At 34.3% G+C, this 21,633-nt stretch overlaps 1 protein-coding gene across 1 annotated transcript in view; it reads right to left on the bottom strand.

The window, feature by feature from the left end:
- The window catches only part of NDST4 (N-deacetylase and N-sulfotransferase 4), a 445,770-nt gene that overhangs the window by 35,383 nt on the left and 388,754 nt on the right, over window positions 1-21,633 (bottom strand). The gene's annotated exons all lie outside the window — the stretch shown is intronic.

Raw genomic sequence — 21,633 nt, 5'->3', positions numbered from 1 at the left:
GTTTTGAGTATCATATTTACAGATGAATATAGGTTATAATCTAATGTATCCTGTTTTCAATATTTATCACTGAGTTCTTTAGCTAAAGATTTTGTAAGTGGCTTTAAAAATACTTCTAAGGGAGATCCTAAACTGCACTGATATATACCAAACCTAAGATTTGAGATTTTCCTTATTATTCTGGGGTTTTATTAAATAGAGTCTAAGAAGAGCTTGGCTTCCCCCACTTTGGGGCCAGGCTTCCCCAGAATTTAACCTGGTAATCCAGAACTCAGAACTGGACCATATTTGTGAGAGAAGGTTCCCTAGATCAAGTAGGCTGTAGGCTTATTTCTGAGGCAATGCCCATTCAGTAATTAAGTCTAGTCAATGTCAGAGAATGACCAAATATCAATCTGAAAGGAAGAAGAAACCTTAGGGTTTCTGCTCAAAATAGAAACAATTGCTATTTAAATTCAGTCTGAGTCAATTAGGGCTCAGATAATGACCAAGTTAGGTTTGGATTTGGGACTATGGTTAGCCAATCTGAGACCTATTAAAGACATTAACTTAAAGAGGCCAAGTTCTCTGATTGTACCTAGAGCCATCTCCAGTCATCTTGATCCTTATCTGACCACTGGACCCAGATGCTCTGCAGTAAATAGTGAGGCTGATGACTTTGCATAGTTCTCCCATACTTAAAAACAATTCACTTGCATGCCTTGGCATCACTTTCCTGATGTCACAGTCCTCTTAGAGAATAAAAGACATACAACAGCAACAAGATTTATTTCCAGAAAACCATTCCTTGAAGGACATATCATCAAAGAAAATTTGAGGGCAAGGGTAAAGTTGCTCATTTTAACCAGTAAAGACAAGTAGGCACAGGGTTTATGAGTCACCTCTGTTCTGAAAGTTCCTTTAGAGCTTAGGGGAAGAAAGTTTCCCTAAAAACGCAGATGGGTTATGAAACAAATGAAATAAGAATCTGTTCCTAGAGTCAGGTAACTAATATAATGAAGGCTGTTCTCCGGGAAAAAAAAAAAAATCAATTATTGAGTTCCTAAGATTGTTGGAGAAGAAAAGATGAGATTCAATGATGGAAACCTAGAATAAAAGGTGAAGAAATCAACTCAAATTCACTTCAGGGAGAGCAGTTTTAATCTCAGTGAATAGGATTCAAATAAACCATAAGGGGAAGGAGGCAGAGGCTTATTCCATAATTAGTTAAGTATTAAAAATTAGAACCAAAAATTTATAATAGATGAAAATATTTTTCTCAATTTTTATGTGATTTTACATTTGCTTTTTTCACTTCCTAGTAAATGTTGCTTTAAACAAATTATTTCCTTGTTTCTTCTGAACTAATACAAAAATAACTTTTTTTCCATGCCCACATCGGTAATCAAACAGGAGGGTGGGGTGAGTGTCCTTACATGCTTATTGATTACCTTAATGACCCTGAACAAATCATTTACTTTTTTGGATCTTGATCTTTTATTCTGTTAAAAAAAAAAAAAAGACTGGGATTGATTTTTAGGGCTTCTGGGATTCCTCTAGCTAGATCTATGATTCTAAGGTTATCTGTAATCTAGTGTCAGCAGTAGTGAAAACCTCAGAGCTGGATGGAAAGGGCCATGAGAGGTACTGAGGCAAAGACAGATTGGAATGGAGGTCCTGACAGTCATTTTTCATTAGTATTTAAAATAAATATTAAGGCCTTTAAGAAATGATAGTTACTTGACTGACTCTTTTGGAATAGTCAGTAAACAAACACTTTCAAATGCCACCTCAGACATTTACTAGTTGTGTGACTCTGGGCAAGTCACTTAGCCTCTGCCTTAGTTTTCTTACCTGTAAAAATGGCACTAATAATAGCCCCTATATGCCAGTATTATTGTGAGGACCAAATAAGATAGTAACAGTACTTGGCATATTACCTGGTGCTCTGCAAAGTGCTCAGGATATAAAGAAAAGTAAAAGATAGTGCCTGCTTTCAAGGAGAAAAGATATAAATAAGTATGTACAAACCATACACAGGTCATACTGGATGTGGGAATCCTGAAATAACTACTTTATGCCTGGACAATATCAAATACCTGTAATGATTTTGGATCATTTTAATGTATACATTTAAAATTATTAATAGTTTTCTCTTATGAATTAGTCTTCAACATTCATTATAAAATTCATTGGTCAAATCAAGCTAGACAAAGAGATGGATTTTGTTAATTTATTAATAATCATTGATAATTATAGAACCCAGATACTGAATAAGTTTGATCATTTTCATTCTAAAATTCACCTTCAACAAAAAAAATCTTTAAAATAACATGATCATTAAAATTTTTTCATTAATCAATATATGATCTATGACTAATTATAAAATTGTTGATCTTTGATTTATACAAATACTGATTGATCTTCACATTTCCAAGAACTATATTTGTCAATTAGTGACCTTTGAGAGAAAGACAGTATTCAATTCAAATATTGCATAAAATAAAGGTACCTATACAAATATGTAGTATTTGAAGTGATACACAATTAAAGTTCAGTTTTTTAAGCTCAAAGCTCTTCTATCTTATATATGTCTTCATAGAACAGATACTGAAACTATGGTTTCATTCATACAAGGAACTCCCAAATGAGAGAGCTCCCTTTATGAATACAGCCTGGTACCTTTTCCGTAACTTAGAAGTGTTTTTATTTTGAATTATGTTCTGTGAGGACAGAAAAGTAAGATTGTCCTAGAAAGTTGAGAACAAGAATAGCTTTAGGGAGTAGATTATATTTGTTCTTGTGCAAGAATTGAACAAGTAACAATGAAGAAGGGTATTTTTGAGAATTTTTTGAGCAAAATTTTAGAAGTAGGAAACATATGTTGAGGGGACAGAGAGAAAGATTTCATTTGATAATTAAATTACTGTTGTCCTCTGAGACAATAACTTCAGTGGAATCTTAGGAGAGGGAGCAAGATTGCGAAGGGATTGAGCAGAGTGCGAGTAAGGAATGGTAGCATTAAACTTTGGATATTTCTTTCCAGAAATCTACTATCAAAGAGGAGTGAGAAAGAGATGTTAACTTGAAAGAGGTAAGAGTCAAAGGAAGTTTTTGTTTTGTTCTATTAGGTTGGGGATTAGAACTTGATTGAAGGCATATAGGAAAGGGCCCATTTGAAATAGTGAAATTAGATACATTAGAGGGAGGAAATGATTGTTGAAATAAAATGAAGGGGCAGAAGGAAATTGGCTAGATGTGATAAAGAGGAATTGTGAGGAATTGGAATATCTCTTTTGCTATGGCCAGTGTAAAGGAAAATAGTGAGAGTGATGATGGGGAACAATTCTGAATAATGAAGAAGAGCTAAGAGAGTTCAAATGGGCTGGTGTTAATATTAATAAAGCAGAAACCCAAGTCATCTGCTGTGATTGTGGGGCTTGCAGGATCACCAAGAGAAATATTGTCCTACCTAATCAAATTGATCTCTTCAATATTCAACCAGACATCTTATTCTTCACCCACTGGCCCCAATGTCTTGAAATTCTCTCTCTCCCTATCTCAGACAAAATCTGCCTTCTGAAAACAAATCTTTCCCAATCCTCCTCAATGTTAGTACATTCCCTCTGAAATTATCTTCAGTTTATCTTCTCTATATCCTCTTTGTACATAGTTGTTGCATGTTGTCTTCTTTGTTTTGTTATGTCTTTCTATGAGTCTCTGGTAATTATTAGAGTCTCTGGGATGGAGAAGCCACTTAATAATGCCTTTTACTTGCGTCTTGTTCTTTATGTTACTTTTCCAAAGGACACCCTCCTTTCACTTGTCTTCATAATCAACATTTATAACTGAAGAATTAATGCTTCAAGTTTCATCTCTATGATAAAGGCTTCCTCAATTCATCCTGCATTCATCTTTTGTTCCTCAGAACCCCAATATTTATTGTTCATACCATCCATGCGCATCTCCATTATATACAAATGGTTCATTTGTGCAATTTTCCAGCTAAATGTTAAGCTTCACAAATACAGAGATTCTGCTTTATATTTCTTTTGTGAAATACTACTTTTACTTTTTTGTGAAATACTACTTTTGTATGTAATTACAAAAATAATAGCTGTATTTAACATTTTTTCCTGGGTCTACTGAATCAAATAAATTGAGTGATCATTTTTTCAGCCTGAGCAGGTCAAGCTGCAGATCCTGAAGATAACTGATTTGTCTTGTACACTCCATTATTTGAAAGTACTTTCCTTACTTTGAAAGTATTTCCTGATTTCTTTTATTCATTCATACCACATACGAATGTAGTATAACCTCAGATTGAATTCATTTTCCACTTTCTCCTTTAACTTTGGCTCATTTGTGGGCAAGATAAGAGTGCATTTATGCAAGCAAGAGAGAGAACCTATGTCACGATATCTAAAATAGACTGTAACTCATGCTCAAGACACTGTATCTTTTCTTCAGTGGACATAATCTCAATCTAATATCACTGACTCCAAGATGCTATTTTAATAGGAATTTGTAAAATCTTGCACTGGATAACAGTTCAGTAATAATGACACATGCTACTAATTTGCTTTTATTATCAATCGTATAGTTTCAAGTTTTTTCCCATTATATGACATGCAATTTCCCCAGTCTAAGTTTTCCCTTCTATAAGCACATGTCTCCTCTGTTATGACATTTTAGGACTTTTCCCAAGATTCCTTTGGAATTCTTTTATAATGAAGAATCCCATATTTAGTAATGTTATTGATGTCAAATACATGACATTTCCTTTAGCTATTTTTGCTTGAAATATTTGATTTCCCTATTTTAGCTTATATTTCCTTAACATTTGTATTTGGAACAAGTAAACTTTTTTATTTGTTTGTATATATGCTACCACTGGTTGAAAATGATTGCTAAGTTCAAAGAGACTTCACAAAGAAAAATGTTCTTTGAAATGATCTTTTCCAGTGATTAAATTGAATACAACTTTATCATTTTTATTATTAAAAATAAGTATATTTAAGCATATTAAGAGATAGCAAGATTTAGTAAAAATTGAGCAATTTGTTTACAGGAACTTACAGGTTGTCTATGATACATGATTCTGTACTTGGGCAAGTAAAGGTGATGCAGGTAGTTACTGAATCTGGAAAGGCTGATGGAACAGATGGTTTTTAGGTTCTTTAAAGGAGAAGAGCCAGGTGAACAGATGCTTTATAAAAGGATGAGTAAGAAATAGAGAAGGAAGCCTGGCTCTGATTGGATCACATGTAGGCTGAGAGGAGATATATCCTAGAGAAATGCATTCTCTACTAAATCAGCCCTATAGAATCATAATCATGTTGGCAACTCTGACCTTTAGTAAAATGAAAACCAATGTTTCCTTATACCCATGCTCTTGATGACTATATAAATGTAATTTATTATCCATTTTTATCCTTAATTAAAAAAGTTAAACCAAGCTAATGTATTTTTTCCTGCTAAGAAACTGTCTTCCCTTATGACTCTTATGAATGATAAAGCAAAGATTGAGAATTTTCATCTAAATCATGTGACTCTTCTCACCTAAGAAATATCTAAATGTCAATAGTGAAAACCTGTCAAATTTCAAGTGTTCAGTAAAAAGTATTACTTTTGTTAATTTAAATATATACGTACATATATATATATATGCATATCTATATTTCAGAGTTCATTGATTTCCTCTTTATTTGCCTTTTCAATTTGAACTTCATTTCCACAGCAGGATATTCAGAAAAACTATATACTTAAATGTTTTTTTTTCACGGAGGATTTAATTGAATTGACACAGAAAAGAGTAGAAGGTATCCTTGACCACATTCTGGTTGGACTAGATAACAATATAGATCCCCTTCAAATGCTCAAATTCTATGGTTCTCCATGGTGTTTAAAAATCATTCTATATATCATGAGTCATCTTGTATATGAAAACATTGTATTTCTTCTCCTTTGAAGTGTCTTCTTCTACTCCTCCTAAATAATGGTGGTGAAATGGGGCTGGGAGAGGTAATTCTTGTTAATATCCTCCCATGCCTTTCTATTTATAGACCACTGTTCTCTCAGAAATCTTTTTTGAAGTCCATATAATCTCTATATATCACTTCAATGTTGTTGTCATTGTCAGAAGTTTTCCAGTCTTTATCCTCAAACTTATTCTTTGCCATCATCTTTGGAGACCATTTAAACACCATGGATTCTTAGATGTTTAATTTCTTTGATTCCATTTCAGTACTAATAACCATAATCATGATTGCATCTTCACCCTATCCTATTGCTCTGATATCAATTTATTGATTACCTCCCCCTACTTTCCCAGTCTACCAACTCATTTCATTTTTTTCCTCTCTGATCAGTCATTTTAAGGTTCTCAAATATATTTTAGATCTCAAATTTTCAAAGTTCTCAAACTTTTCCAGTGACAGAATCCTTCAGGTTAAACAAAATTTTAAGAGAATCATTGTAGAAAAATCTTCTATAATTGCTTTAATGCCTATTAACAAACACATAAGGATGATTAAAAAGAATAAAACAAATTTGGGTTGTTTCAGGGTTGTTGATAGCAGTTGTAGATATACTATCCCAGATAATTTTGCCCCATATCCCTTGATAAAACTTGTTTTAACAGTCCTGAACCCTGACTAACTCTCACTATCCTGCTTTTAGTATACTAAGCAATGGTACCTCAGGGGGGAATAGTGGCAAGTTGTCACATTGTATTTCAAACTCCAATTTCATTTTTTAAAGTAGTAAATACAAATTTCTCTTTCCATTTGAAGCATTTATGCTTCATAGGAAAGTTACTCCAACAAATAAGGAATTGAACTCATATTTTTGCCAACTTTAAACCTTGAAATCATCCTTAACCCTTTTCATTCCCTCAATTCCCAAATCCAATAAGTTGCTAAGTATTAATTCTCCTTTTTCTATAGGATCTTTCTCACATCTTTCCTCTACCTGTCATCCAAAGAGCCACTAGCCTATCTCAGATGCTTATCACCATTTACCTGGACCTATGCTCTCCTGATTGATATCCTTGTCTCCTGTCATTCCCCTCACCAATCCATCTTCCATCCTATTACCAAATAGAGTCCAACTTGGGTGTGATCATATCACTCCCCAACTCATGAAAATGTAGTAGCTTCCTGATGTCTCTAGTATAAAGCACAAGCTTCTCTATTTAACATTGATTTTGTTGTTGCTGTTTGGTCATTTCAATTGTGTCGGACTCTTTGTGATCTCATTTGGAGTTTTATTGGTAAATGTGCTGAAGTGGTTTGCCATTTCCTTTTCCAGTTCATTTTATGGATTATTGTAAACTGTACTGAATACTGAAGCAAACAGGGTAAAGTAATTTGCCCAGGGTTATACAATAATTAGTAAATATCTGAAGTCAAATTTGAACTCCAGCCTTCTAGATTCCAGGGCCAAAATTTTATTCTTTGTACCACCTAGCTTCCCCATTTAGAATTGATAAACCTTTAGAATCTGACTTTAGAATCTGACTTCATAGTATTCCTCCACTCTGTTCTATCCAAACTGACCTAGAGATGTTGTTTGTGTCCATCCATCTCCTACCTCATTTTTGCATCTTGTACTCTCTAGCTCTATTCAAAACCTTTTCATAGTTGCTTCTCCTTCCCATGTCCATTTACTTTGTCTTGCTTTAGTGTTTGATTTTCATCCCTGAATACAAATATTATAGTTTTTGTTTGCTTTTTTCCTTTGTATCCCCCAAAGAATAGCACATAGTAGACTTTTCAGTGGTAATTTAATTTAATTTAATTAATTCACTTACAATTTTAAAAAAAATTCTTATTCTGATATCATTTAAGTTCAAGGTGATAATCAATATAGCATGTGGAATTGTAATCAGTCATTGTATTGCTCTTATTCTTAACCACCTTCACTCTAATAAGACCAATTTGTATAGCTAGTACCTAAGGCACCTTACTTAAAATTTGTCCCTACCCTTTACACTTACCCAAAGCTTACCCATTTTCCAAGGCCCAGATGCTCCATGTGAATTTCTCTGACTATACTAGTCTCAGTGATCCAGGAAAACTCTTTTCTAACAATTTACAGTAATAAGGACATTTATATTCATTGATCAAGTAAATATTCTACAGAATGACTAAAAGTTAATGTTAAATGTTTTAAAATGGATATGTATTTTATTGCAGCAGCATGCACATAACTGACAATATATTTATAGTCAACTGCATATTTACTTGGGTGACCTTGGGTACCACCCTTAATTTTTTTGTCCTTTTCATCTATAAAACAAAGTGTTTGCTCATTCAGTTTACTAAAGATATATTATTTATGAAATTAAATAGAAATTTCTTAACCTCTCACAATAACTCTTTACCAGATTGAGAATAATGTGCTACCAATTAGAAAATGTGCCTATTTACTATAAGATATTCTTTTACATTGATATCCTGTTTCCCTAAATAGATCCCAAGCTCACTGAAGTCAGGGACTGTTTCTTACCTTTCTTTGAAGCCTTGGCACTTAGTGTTATGCTCCCTCTGAAAAAAAAATTGCTTCATCTTTACTGTCTATATCTTTATTATTTGTCTTTAATTCTTGAAGAGAACCAGTGGCATCCAGAAGGTGATGTCTTGACTTACACTGAATTGAATTTAATTGAGCTAGAACTGTGCGAAGTCATCAACTTTACTGTCTCCTCTAAAATCATTGAAATCTAGTGGCAAGACATAAGTCAAGTTGATTGGTGATGACCATGGATGCAGTGGGAAACCTTTACCTTTTTAAGCATGATCTTTCCCAAATTTCAGAATAACTGAGACAATATTCATTTAATATTGAAAACATAGGCCAGAAGTGAGACTAAAGTTTGCCTTTATAAAGAATCAATCTAGAAGTGGAAGATCCTTAGAGTTTCTGTACAGAACAGAAACAATTATTATTTGCACTTACTCTAAGCCTTCAAAATACAAGCAATGAATAAGAGAAACCTGGGTTAGGGGTCTATTATTAGCCAATCAGTGAAAACCAGAGTTATTTGGGTTTAAAGGCATAGCCAAGTAGCTTGATTTGAATCCAAATAGGCTTTATCAAATCCATATTTACATATCTATCTACCATGTATCCTCCCACTGAAGGAGTGAACTCTTCAGAGATTGAATTTTTTTTTTTTTTGGTCCTTTTTGCTTTTAGCCTTTGATTTGGATAGAATACCAGTCCTGGAGTGTGGAGGACCTGAATTCATATCCATTCTTATATATTTCTGTGATTTTAGGCAAGTCACCTTTCCCTGATTGCCTTATATTCAGAGCCATCTCCAGTCATCCTGATCCATATTTGGCCACTAGATCCAGATGATTCTGGAGTAGAAGGTAAGGCTGGTTTAGCAACCCCTCATCTAACTCCAATTCATGTACTTAACATGTCCTTACCTCTCAGATGCCATGGTCTTCAAGAAAGAAGGACAAACAAGCCTTTATTACCAGTACCTTCTAATGAATCTCACATATCACTTGCTGAATTAATCCATATAAAATACAATTATATACATGAATCTCAATAAATGTTACTCATTGTGGAGGGTTGTTTATTCTCTGAATCTGCAATTTCATCTATGTTGGAAACTCTATTCATGCAGATTGGAGGTATCTATCAATTCTTTCAATTACTATTTCATTTTCTATGTTCAGAAGTTTTGGGAAATTTTCTGTATTATTATCTATTTATTTATTTTTCTGACGTGCTCTTCTCAGAGACTTACGATGCTTAGGTTTTTTACTACAACACATCCTGTATTTGAAATTCAAATCTTTTAATTTTTTTTTTTTTTGCTTCTTTTCTTCTAGGTTGTCCTTCACTTTTGTGTATTTGTTTTCCCAATCTAAAGTAATCTTTTTTCTTTGTTGAGACTTGTCTTTGAAGATTCCAGATTCTGCAAATTAGTTTTTACTTTACAGGCTATAATTCTACTCTCATAATTTTAATTTCTCTTTCAAACCACAAGGAGCGATATTTTGTAGATCTGTGTTTTCCTCAAGTTCTACAGAGCCTCCTGTCTTATCCTGTTGGATCATTTTCTGTTGTTTTTAATTTGTTCATAGATGCCTGAACTTGTTTAACTAGCTCTGGAAACTCTATTTCTTTCTCTTATTAATGTTTTCTCTGTAGTTTTCTCTGTTATGTTCAAGGTATTTGAGTTTAAGTCATTTCCCCATCCCTGTCTTTATTTTCCCCTTAGGTTTAGTGGAGTACTGCAAAATCCTATACGTGAATAAAGTTATGACCTACTCCCTCTCGTCCTTAGTTCTCTGGTCTATTCAGAAAACTGCCCATGATGGTGTTTTGGGTTTGATTTCCTCAGTTTGCTCTCCAAGTCTCTGAGAAGCAGAGGTAGGAGTTAAGCTTCATTTCAATTTTAGACATATGTCCTTCCCCTTTCTCTGTTTTTCAACTGTCTTGCAGACCTCTCATGCAGCAAAAAATGCTGCCCCACCATGGAGATGATTATGGGTCCCCAGAAAGCTTCTAAATCCCAGAGGACTGCTTTGGAGCTGGGGTCTCTCATGAGCAATCTGAGCAACCTGGAGCTAGGATCACCATAACATGGGAAAGAGGGAAGGAGACTGAGGTGTGGGGTGCTGTGGGCAGCATTGTTGTTGATAGCATGAAGAGTGGTGGGGAAGGGAAGCAGAGTGGGCACAGGCTGGATATTCATTGTTTTAAAAACTTTCTTTTGGATTCTAGTGTTCAAGATCATGAGGACCAGTGCAGTTGCTTTATCTTTGGCATATAATTTCTGTTTTGCAAAGGTTTGAGAAGGTATCACAGAAAGCATCTAGGCCTGCGTCATGTGGCCTGGAGGTCAAACCCATAAAAACTAGCAACTCATCTATAATAGTTTCATTGAGTTGCCTGTTAATATGAAGAGATTAAATAATATGTCCTCTCACATCTAAATTCTATCTGGGGAACTGAAAAATAGGTTGGAGTAGACCCTTTTTTATGGATGCAGTTCAGTGATAATTAGATTGGATTCATGAGGGGTGGAGTGAGGAAAGAGGCAACCAGAATACATTTGCAATTGATTGGCAGAAAAAAGAAATCTATGACCTAAGCCACCACTTTTGAACAGCAGGGCATCTGACAGGCTTGAACAATCAGTTCAGCAAAGTAGTTCAGTGTGAAGCAGTGAATAAATAATCTTCAGAAACTATCGAGACCCTAAAAGGAACACTAAAAGAACAAATCAAAATATTTTATCAAAAAAATGGAAAAGAAGGTTCACTTTAGTAAAAATAGAAAAGATAATTTTGAACATGAAGTTTCATTTTTTTAAAAAAAAGACAAAATTACTATATAAGAGATTAAATTCTAAGAAATTTTGAATAGAAAATGAGAGTTTAGTATTTGATTTAACTTGAATTTTCTACACAATTCTAGATTTTTAGAGCTAGAACTAGAAGGTATCTTGGTGATCATTTAGTTCAATTTCTTTGTTTAGGAGATGAGGAACTGAATCCTAGAGAGGTAAAATGACTTTGGGGAGCTGTGGGAGTTGAACCCTGGTTCTTTGTTTACCCTTCCAAGTTTGTACTCTTTCTAGTAGCCTAATATAACCTGTATGTATCCAGATTATACATTTTGATCCTTCACTGTTGAAATTTCTGTCTTTTGTCTGTCTTTAGGCCTGAGATGGAAGATGCCTTTCACTAAACACAGGAAAACAAGTAAATAACTGCAGGTCTTCTTCCTGCCTCCATCACTGAAAGACTTTTAGGTAAGCAGTTTTACATCTCAGTGCTTCTTCTGGGAAATATGAGAGCTATGCTGACTATATCAACAAAGGACAGGGATCAATCAAGGAAGGGATGAAAGTTGAGGCTATAGATCTTTCAAATGTTAGAGACATTTTAAAACTTCTTTCCCCTTTTGGTCCCATATGTAACATATAATGGCTGTTGTGCTGATTTCATTGTTGAGTGTCTGGGAAACTTAGACAATATACCAGCAACCATGTCAGAAAACTAAATTGTTTCTATTTGAGTTGTCACAAAAAGATTCTGAAGATCACCTGGAAAAATAAGGCCCAAGATCTCTGAGGTCCTTTTTTGACCTGAAATACCAATCATTCAAACTCTACTGCAGAGTGAAACTGATGTGCTGGTCACATAGTTTGAATGCCAAATGTTTGTTAACCTAAAAGACAATTTAATGGAGAACTCACACAAGGCAAGTGCTCCCATGGAGATCAGAAGAAGTGATACAAGGATCCTTTTCTCAGGGTCTGTCTGATTGGAACAGATTGTGTGACTTTGCAAGCATGGTGTGACTCCTTCATAGAAGGCACTGTGCTCTCAAAAGACACAGAAGACGAATGCATTGAGAGACATTGGGAGAGGCTACCAAAGTCCAGATTGACAATTTGTGACCAATTTGTGGTACTGATCAGCCACAATCAGACACACCATACTGATGGATAGTGATCCCATGTTGATCCTCTGAGAACAAAAGACAACAATCATGTCTTGCTTATTTTTACTTAACAGTTGATCTTGGGACCATTTTCACAGTCAAAAAATCCAGTTCATGAGTTCTTCCCATCACATCTAAATTACTGTTAATGTTTTCTAAGAACCCTCCTTCCTGATTTACACATTTTCTTTCCTCATTTTAGTCTATTAAAGGCTAGAATAACAAGATTCAAATGTCATATTTAAATATCTCTCTTTTTTTTCCCCAAAAATCACAGTGATTCTCTTTCTGTTCAATTCTTCATTGTCTCTTTGGCATAGTCTTCAAAGTCTGTTGTGGGAGTTGAACCCTGGTTCTTTGTTTACCCTTCCAAATTTGTACTCATTCTAGTCACCTAATGTAATCTGTATGCCTTCAGATTAGACATTTTGATCCTTCACTGTTGGAATTTTTGTCTCCAATATGACTCCAAACTACTTCGTCAAATTTTTCTCAAACTGTACCCCTTTAAACATTGAAGTGATCCATGAATGATTCACCATCTCACAAATTCATTTCCCCTTTCCGAAGCCTGTGCCTTTATTTATACCATCATGCTAGGTGGTGCAGTGGATAGAACACTGGTCTTGGAATCAGGAGAATGGGAGTTCGAATGCAGCCTCAGATCCTTGAAACTTACTAGCTGTGTAGCAAGTCCCTGAACCCTGACTGCCTCACATCCAGGGTCGTCTCCAGTCATCCTGATTCATATCTGGCCACTGGACCCAGATGGCTCTGGAGGAGAAACAAAGGCTGATGACTTAGCACTGCCACACGCAACTCAATTCATGTCCTTGTCATGGCATCATCTTTCTGATGTCATGGTCTTCTTCAAGAATGAAGGACAAACATCATCATCATGCTGCCTGGAATTAATTATTAAATAAACAATTTATTAAATATTTATTATTTATAAACTAGGCACTGCAGATAAAGAGATAAAATAAAAAATATCCTCTTCCTTCAAGAGAGCTTACATTCTTCAAGGAAGAATGTGAAAAAATGGGTACACATAAATAGAAAAAGATGTGTTTGTGTGTGTGTGTGTGTGTGTGTGTGTGTGTGTGTGTGTGTGTGTGTGTTTGGAGAAAGAGAGACAGAGAGAGAAGAGACAAAGACAGAGAAATAGAGAAAAGAAAAGATAGTTTACAAGATTGTTGAAGCCATTAGCCAAGGAGAAATGACCCTTTCTTGATTCTTTATTCTAATCTTTATCTACAGAACAATTTCTGTTCTTCAGTTAAGAAACTGAAATCTACTGACTCCAGAGCTAATTCTTTAGTTAGTATTATCTGGGGGACATTAGCAACAATATAGAAAAAGGAGCTAGTAAAGGTTAGGGAGGAAGATCATGTTTTATGCTTCCACTGACTACTTCTATACTTCATGAGGAGTATATGAGGAATAATTAATTAAAAAAACACAAATGGGACACAGTGTAATTGCAATAGGAATGAGAATAATTCAGGGAGAGGAAAAAAAGATGATAGTTGAAGGAGAAGGGAGTTGGTAAGCATAAAGAAAATATGATAAACAAATACAGTTAGACTGTAACAAAGAGAAAGTATGGTAGACATTTAAGAAATCGACAAATGAAAACTTGACCTAGAAAACTGGTCATTGTTAGCCTAAGTTGGGGCTAAGGAGAGGAGTTTCTCATCCCCAGGGGACTAGTCCTGGCTCTTTCGATACACATAAATTCTTTCATATTCCAACATTGACTGGATTTCCTTAATTTAAAAATCTATTGTTTTTTTAAGAGGCAGAGTGCCCTAGTGGATTTGGGAGTTAGGAAGGTCTGTAGTTCAATTTCATACTCAATCACTAACTTTATGACCCTGGGCAAGTCATTTAATTACTTGGTTTTTTTTTTTAGGTTTTTGCAAGGCAATGGGGTTAAGTGGCTTGCCCAAGGCCACACAGCTAGGTAAGTATTAAGTGTCTGAAGCTGGATTTGAACTCAGGTATTCCTGATTTCAGGGCCAGTGTTCTATCCACTATGCCACCTAGTTGCCCCAAGTCATTTAATTTCTTGATGCTTTTGGCAACTCTAAGATTATAAAGGATGGAAAAGATCATAATTTGCATTGGAAGAGGGAGTTTCCTTTTCTGGAAGAGTTCTATATTAATGAAATCACAGGTGTAGTCTTCATCCTGTTTCTTTTTTATTGGGTCCAAGGTCATAAAGCATAAAAAAATAGCGAGAGAATAGAAGACTGATTTTGGAGTTGGGAAGTTTTGGATTCAATTCCTGTTTCTAACATATGTTACAAAATCTATCAGTGCTCCAAGCTGCTCTCTAAGAGTCTAAGTTATATTTGAATTGCTGAATTGCATCATGTTTAGGAAACCTTCATCCTGGAAATTCTGTATGATGAAAACAATTATGGTTCTGGAAAAAAAAGTCACCAATCTTCTGATCTCTAAGCCAACATCTTAATGTTTCTCCCATAGAAGTGATTCTTGCTTAGAAAATTAGTTGTAATAATTCCCAGGTTGAGTATGTTTTTGTCATTACCAATGAGTAAATAGGTATCCTGGTTTGCCATACTTTCTCTGAGTATGGAAGTCATGACACTTTGATTTTTAACCAGTTTTATTACTCCTGCTACTTTTTAAAAAATATTTGATCACTATATTTAAATACATTTCCTTTATAAACCTTTGTATTTTATTTTATATATTTAAAACATGATTTTAAGAAAGGTCCGTAGACTTCATCAGTCTGACAGAAAGGTTCAAGACATGAGGATAGATTAGGAAACTTTGCTATATGGAAAATGACAAAATTGATTTTGTAAACCTGAAAAAATGGACTTAAATTTATGAGTAGATAATAAAAATAATATTTAAAAAAGTTTAAATGTTTTTGAGGAAACTTCAGGGGTTCTTGTGATCCTTTGAAGTGATCCATGAGGTCAAAACTTTTTCATGATAGTACTAAGACATTTTAATTTCCAACATGATAAATATGATCAATATCACCCTTATATAAATTATAAATATCTTTGGGATTCGTAATCATCTTGAAGAGTGTAAAGGAATTATAAGACTACGAAGTTTGAGAACCACTGATCTAACTATCCATTTTTCTTCCCCCATTCCTCCAATTAAATGATTAGAAGCAGGATTTCAAACATGGAAGGATCATTCTAGGACAAACCATTCGTTAACAATATTTCTGGAGTGGTCTTCCAACTTTTTTCTGAAAATCACTACTGAAGGTGAATATGTTAGCCCCCAAGGCAGTCCATTCCACTTTGGATTTTTTTTCTTGTAAAGTTTTATTTTGCAGACATAAAACCAAAGTTGCCTTAGTACAAATTATATACCTTACTTCTCATTCTTCCCTCTATGGCTAAGTCAGACAACCTCTCTTCTATAAGCCTGACAGATTTCTCAATCCTTGAAGATGGCTACACTTCAAGTAACTTTTAGTATTTCTAGTAATAATGAGGAAGTGATCGCAGTCTTAGAATTTCCCATACTGTATAAGATTCTTCATGTTCAAGTTCTAGTCCCACCCTGAAACTTCCACACTCACTAGACCTTCTGCTCCTCATGGTGCAATGGATAGAGCACTGGCTGGAGTCAGAAAGACAGGAGGTCAAATCCATCCTCAGAACTAGCTGTGTTACCTTGGGCAAGTCACTTAACCCTGACTGTCTCACATCCAGGGCCATCTCCAGTTGTCCTGATTTTATATCTGGCCACTGGACTCAGATGGCTCTGGAGGAGAAAGTGAGGCTGGTGATTTAACACAGCATCCCCTCACTCAAATTCAATTCACGTGCTTGTCATAGCATTACCTCCCTGATGTTGTGGTCTTCTTTGAGAATGAAGGACAATCTTTATTGTAAGGGATATAATTAATACTATTGAGATGATCTGAAGTATCACCTCGCACCTCTCAGATTGATCAATATGACTAGGAAGAAAAATGATCAAAGTTGGAGGGGATTTGGGAAAACGAGGACACTAATGCATTGCTGGTGGAGTTGTGAACTGATCCAATCTTTCTGAAGAGCAATCTGGTATTATGTCCAAAGGCAATAAAACTATGCCTACCCTTTGATCAAGCAATACCACTACTGGGTCTGTATCCTGAAGAAATGCAAAAGGATAAAAATATCACATGTACAAAAATATTCATAACAGCTATTTCTATAGTGGTAAAGAATTGGAAATTGAGAGGATTTCCATCAATTGGAGAATAGATGAACATTGTGGCATATATATATATATATATATATATATATATATATATATATAGAGAGAGAGAGAGAGAGAGAGAGATAGTAGATAGATAGATAGATGTATTATGAACTCTATTTTCAATAAGAAATCATGAGGGACAGGATTTTGGAAAAACCTGGAAAGACTTCCATCAATTGATGCAGAGTGAAATGAACAGAAACAGAAAAACATTATACACATGAGGTGATAATCAACCATGATGGACTTGTTCATTTCAGCAGTTCAATAATCAAAGACAATTTTAAAAGACTTAAGGAACTGTGGAGTTTAAATGAAGACCAAAGTTCTTTATCTTCAATTTTCAAAAGTTGCCTTAGGTATCATATCATTTTTTTCTATTTAATTAGTTTTCTTTCTTTCATTTGGATTTGATTCTTCTCTCACAATGTGATCAATACGAATCTATTTCTTAGAATGGTTACAAATACAAAGTCTATATCAGTTTGCTTTCTGTCAGGGAGAGGGACAAAGGAAGGGATGAATGGAGGGAGAAAAATGCAAAACTTTAAACCTTGTAAAAAAAGATTAGTTAACTAATTGGTTATAGCTGAAAAACAAATGAATAAAATATTCTAAAAAATACTACACAGATAAGCACTTAATTATTTAACTCTTCTACAGTTATTTACTTTGCTACCATCTGGTCTAAGGAAAGAGGACCACATCTTGTTGTTCCTCCATAAATGTTGATTGAATGAGTTATTGGTGTTATATGAATCTCACTGTTGTCTTGACTTGGCTCTCAGTTTTAGTTATCCACATAAAATCAGTGTTAGAAATATGTGGTTACATTTATAAAGAAAAGTCACTTAGCAACAATAGCAATTTACTTCTCCTTCTTTTCCTCCTCCTCCAATGTAAAGAGTTGGAAGCAATTCTTAACTCTGACTTGCAATCAGAAGACTAATGTTCTAGTTCTAGACCTACCATAATAATAATCTGATAATAATAATAATAATAATCATCATCATCATCATATAATAATCTGACTTTGAGCATGTCATGTACTTCTTGGTGTCTCAGTTTTTTTCATTTGTACAACTTAGAGTTGGACTAGATTAGTTTAACAATCCCTTATAATATCAGAATCTAAAATCTTATGATCTTTATAACAAAATGCAGTCTAAAAGTATCAATCCATTTTCATTTCATGAACCTTTTGGCTATCTTGACTAATTATGTGGAAGAATTCTAATGGAGAAAGAAGTGGTGCTCCTTACAGCTAATTCTTTCTCCTGTTCCAAGAATATGCTACTACTTGCATGACCTTGGACTAGTCACTGAACTTGACTGAAGTTGGTTGGTCTAGTCAATCCCTTTAAATTCTAAATCTATGATTCTACATTTCATTCAGTAACAGGATTTGAGCCTTTGGGGAAGTTGGACGAACCATAAATTGTTCTGAAGAAGAGCTTGTCTCTCAAATCATACTGTAAATTTGTATGTATCACATAGGTAAGCTTTATCTTTAAGGCAGATATGGTGTAGCAGATAGAAAACTGGGCTCTGAGAGAGATAAGTTTTGACTTGAAATACACTAAATATGTCACATTTGATAGTTACTTAACTTCTCAGTATTCCAAATAACTCTTTAAGATTTTGATTTCAGAGCAGCTAGACCACTAGTTCCAGAGTTAGAAGGACTTGAGTTCAAATGCATATACATTTGGAGGGTGTTGGTTGTTACTAATATAAATGTAAATATAACTAAATAACAAATATAAGTGATTTGATCAATATACTGAACTCTTAATAAAGAAAGTCCTATTCAAATCATACCTATTTGATGTTATTTGTCCTCTATGGAATAGTGTCAATAAAAAAGAATGTATGATGATTAAATGTTTAGTGACTCCTCACTCTCCAAGTGTATACTGTATAAATAATAAATATACTTTTTCCTCCATTATTTTCTTAAGCATTAAAAATCAACAACACAAATTTAGCCCTGCTTCATAATATTTACTCATTTCCAGGGTGTGAAACTTAACAATTAGCTCTATTGATCTGGTTGAAGTTAGGCTCAGTGTACCTCTGCCTATATTCAACTGGCAAATAGTGATTCATTTTCCTGCTTCTTTATTTCTGGAGATCCTAGTAGAAAAAGGACAGGACAGAGGGGGATTTTACTAGATTACATTAGAAGTTAGAAAAATGTGTCCTATTTGGAAAAGTCATTGGTAGCAAAACTGTGAGTGGAAAAAAAACCATGTTGTATTTTTTATTTATTAAAATTTCCCAATTACATTTTTAGTTTTTTTGCCAATTATAGGTAAAAATAATTTTTAACATTCTCTTTTAATTTTCCTTTCTCCCTCCCTTCTCCCCTGGATGAGAATGAAATTTGAGAATGATAGCCAGGACATAGAGTGTGGATATCTGAATTCAAATTCAAGCTCAAACACTTACTAGCTTTGTGATCTTGGACCAAGTCACTTCACCTTTTTATCATCAGTTTTCTCATCTGTAAAATGAGGATAATAATAGCACATACTCTGTGATTATTTGAATAACTACTACTATTGCTTATAAGATATGCAAGGCACTTTACTAGCCTTAAAGTACCCTAGTCTAGCAATTGTTATTGTTGTCTGTTAAAGATTTTAAGAATACTGATAAGTCAATGCAGAATGAGTCTGACCTTCTAATTGCTCTTGAAATGTGTCTGGTTAAATGAAAAACAGACTTTGGAAAAGCCATTTCTTCTGCAAGATTTGCATTGAAACAAATCTTCTATTAGGATGGTTTGGAAGATCAAAATTGTTAATTTATCTGAATTACCTAATAAAATCACTATAAGTACCTCACCAACATGAGAGTGAGCTAATGGATGTCCAAATACCAGAGTAGGGGTCCTATATAAACAAATTAATATTTGTAAGAAACCTGATTATTGTTATACTTACCCGCAGTTAGTGTTGGGCAAGATAGTCATATTACACTTTCAGATTAGGTGACAAAGCAGTTTCAAATATATGAAAGTTGGTGCTAATTAAAATTTACATAAGTCACCAAAAGAAATGAAAGCAAAAGAAGCTGAGGGTGTCCTTGGGCACCTTTACTTTCTATTTGTGGTAATGTAAAAAAGAAAAAGTGTGAATTGAAAATCTAAAGAAAAATAACAGTTGATTCACTCTTTTTTTCCCAAAGCATTTGTCATGAAGTTGTTTACTTTATGTTTGGATTGTAGGGGACCCATGTTTAATTTTCTAAGGCAGTAAACCGAAAAACACTTTTGCCTATTTTGCTAGTGAGATAGCTATATTGATAGTAAAGGAAATAACAATCAAGATTGCAAATCATACTTTGAGGTATACAAAAATTAATCTAATTTCAGAAAAAACAAACATGTTAACAAATATATGTAACAATTATAACTGCGTTTACAAACATTCATATCATATATTAATATATTCACAAATATTTGTGTATATATAATGCTATACTATATATATAATATATATATATATATATGTAAACATAAGGTTAACTGTGGTACAGTTGGTGGCATGGTAAATGGAGGAAATCTAATTTCAAATGCTTAAATCTGACTTCAAATGCTTACTAGTTTTTGACCATGGGCAAGTCACTTAATTACTGCTTACCTTGGTTTCCTCTTCTTTAAAACAGGGATAATAATAAAACCTACTTCTTACCATTGTTGTGAGGATCAAGTGAGATAATAATTATAAAACACTTAAGCACTATATAAATGTTAGTTATTCTTCTTCTTCGTTTTCATTTCTATAGGCAATTCCTTTAAGAAATATTCTCTAACAAAGCTACAGTGTTTCTATTCTACAAATTATAGGCTTAAAGTCATCTGAGATGACTCAGAAAGATGAGATGGCTGCCTCCATTTCATAGTGTCTGTCTTTATGCATGTATATATATATATATATATATGTATATATATATATATATATATATCAGAAGCAGGATTTGATTCATATTATAATAATATAAAAGCAAATGATGGCCAAAAAAATTCTTTATCTTGATCAGTATGCTTTTGCCTTACTTAAGTATAAATGCTGGTTCAGGAGCATCTAAGTAGCACAGTGGTTAGAACACCAGCCCTGGAGTCAGGAGGACCTGAGTCCAAATTTGGCCTCAGATACTTTATAATTACCTAGTTGAGAGCACTCAGCCACAAAAGGTAGGGGGCTGGGGAAAAACTGTCAAGGTCACTCCTTTGGCCCTGAGACAGGACCCTGGTGCTTTGTCCATATTCAGAGCCTGTTCACAGTCTGGACCACCCTACTGCCACAGTGAAGCAGGGATCCTCCTCACAGTCCCAGGGCAGAGGGGAGCACTTGTGGTCATCCAAAGATCAGAGCACAGACAGGAGAGTCAGAGCCTCTCATACTAAGGTCCTTGCAGGGGTGTTCCAAGAATATTCAAAATCTTTGGAAGCACCAAAAAATCAGGAACAGGCTGGGGAAATGAGTAAACAGAAAAAAAAAAGGGGGGAACCTGACCATAGACAATTACTTTGGCCCCATAGAGGAACAAAATACACTGAGAAGATGAAAAAGTCCAAGCTTCTGTATCCAAAATCTCCAAGAAAAATAGGAATTGGACTCAGGCTATGACAGAGCTCAAAAAATATTTTGAAAATCAAGTAATGGAGATAGAGGAAAAATTGGGAAGAGAAATGAGAGAGATGCAGGAAAATCATGAAAACAAAGTCAGTAGTTTAGTCAAGACAATCCAAAAAAATGCTGAAGGAAATAATATATTAAAAACCAGTTTAGGTCAAATGGAAAAAAACAGTCCAAAAAGTTAATGTGGAGAAGAATGCCTTAAAAAGCAGAATCAGCCAGATGGAAAAGGAGGGAAGAAAGCTGTATGAGGAAAACAAAGCCTTCAAATGTA

This window comes from Macrotis lagotis, chromosome 3 (assembly GCF_037893015.1).
Source record: "Macrotis lagotis isolate mMagLag1 chromosome 3, bilby.v1.9.chrom.fasta, whole genome shotgun sequence".
Classification (NCBI taxonomy): domain Eukaryota; kingdom Metazoa; phylum Chordata; class Mammalia; order Peramelemorphia; family Peramelidae; genus Macrotis; species Macrotis lagotis.
Note: the sequence above shows the minus strand (reverse complement) of the source record. Positions and strands in the feature narration are given on the sequence as shown.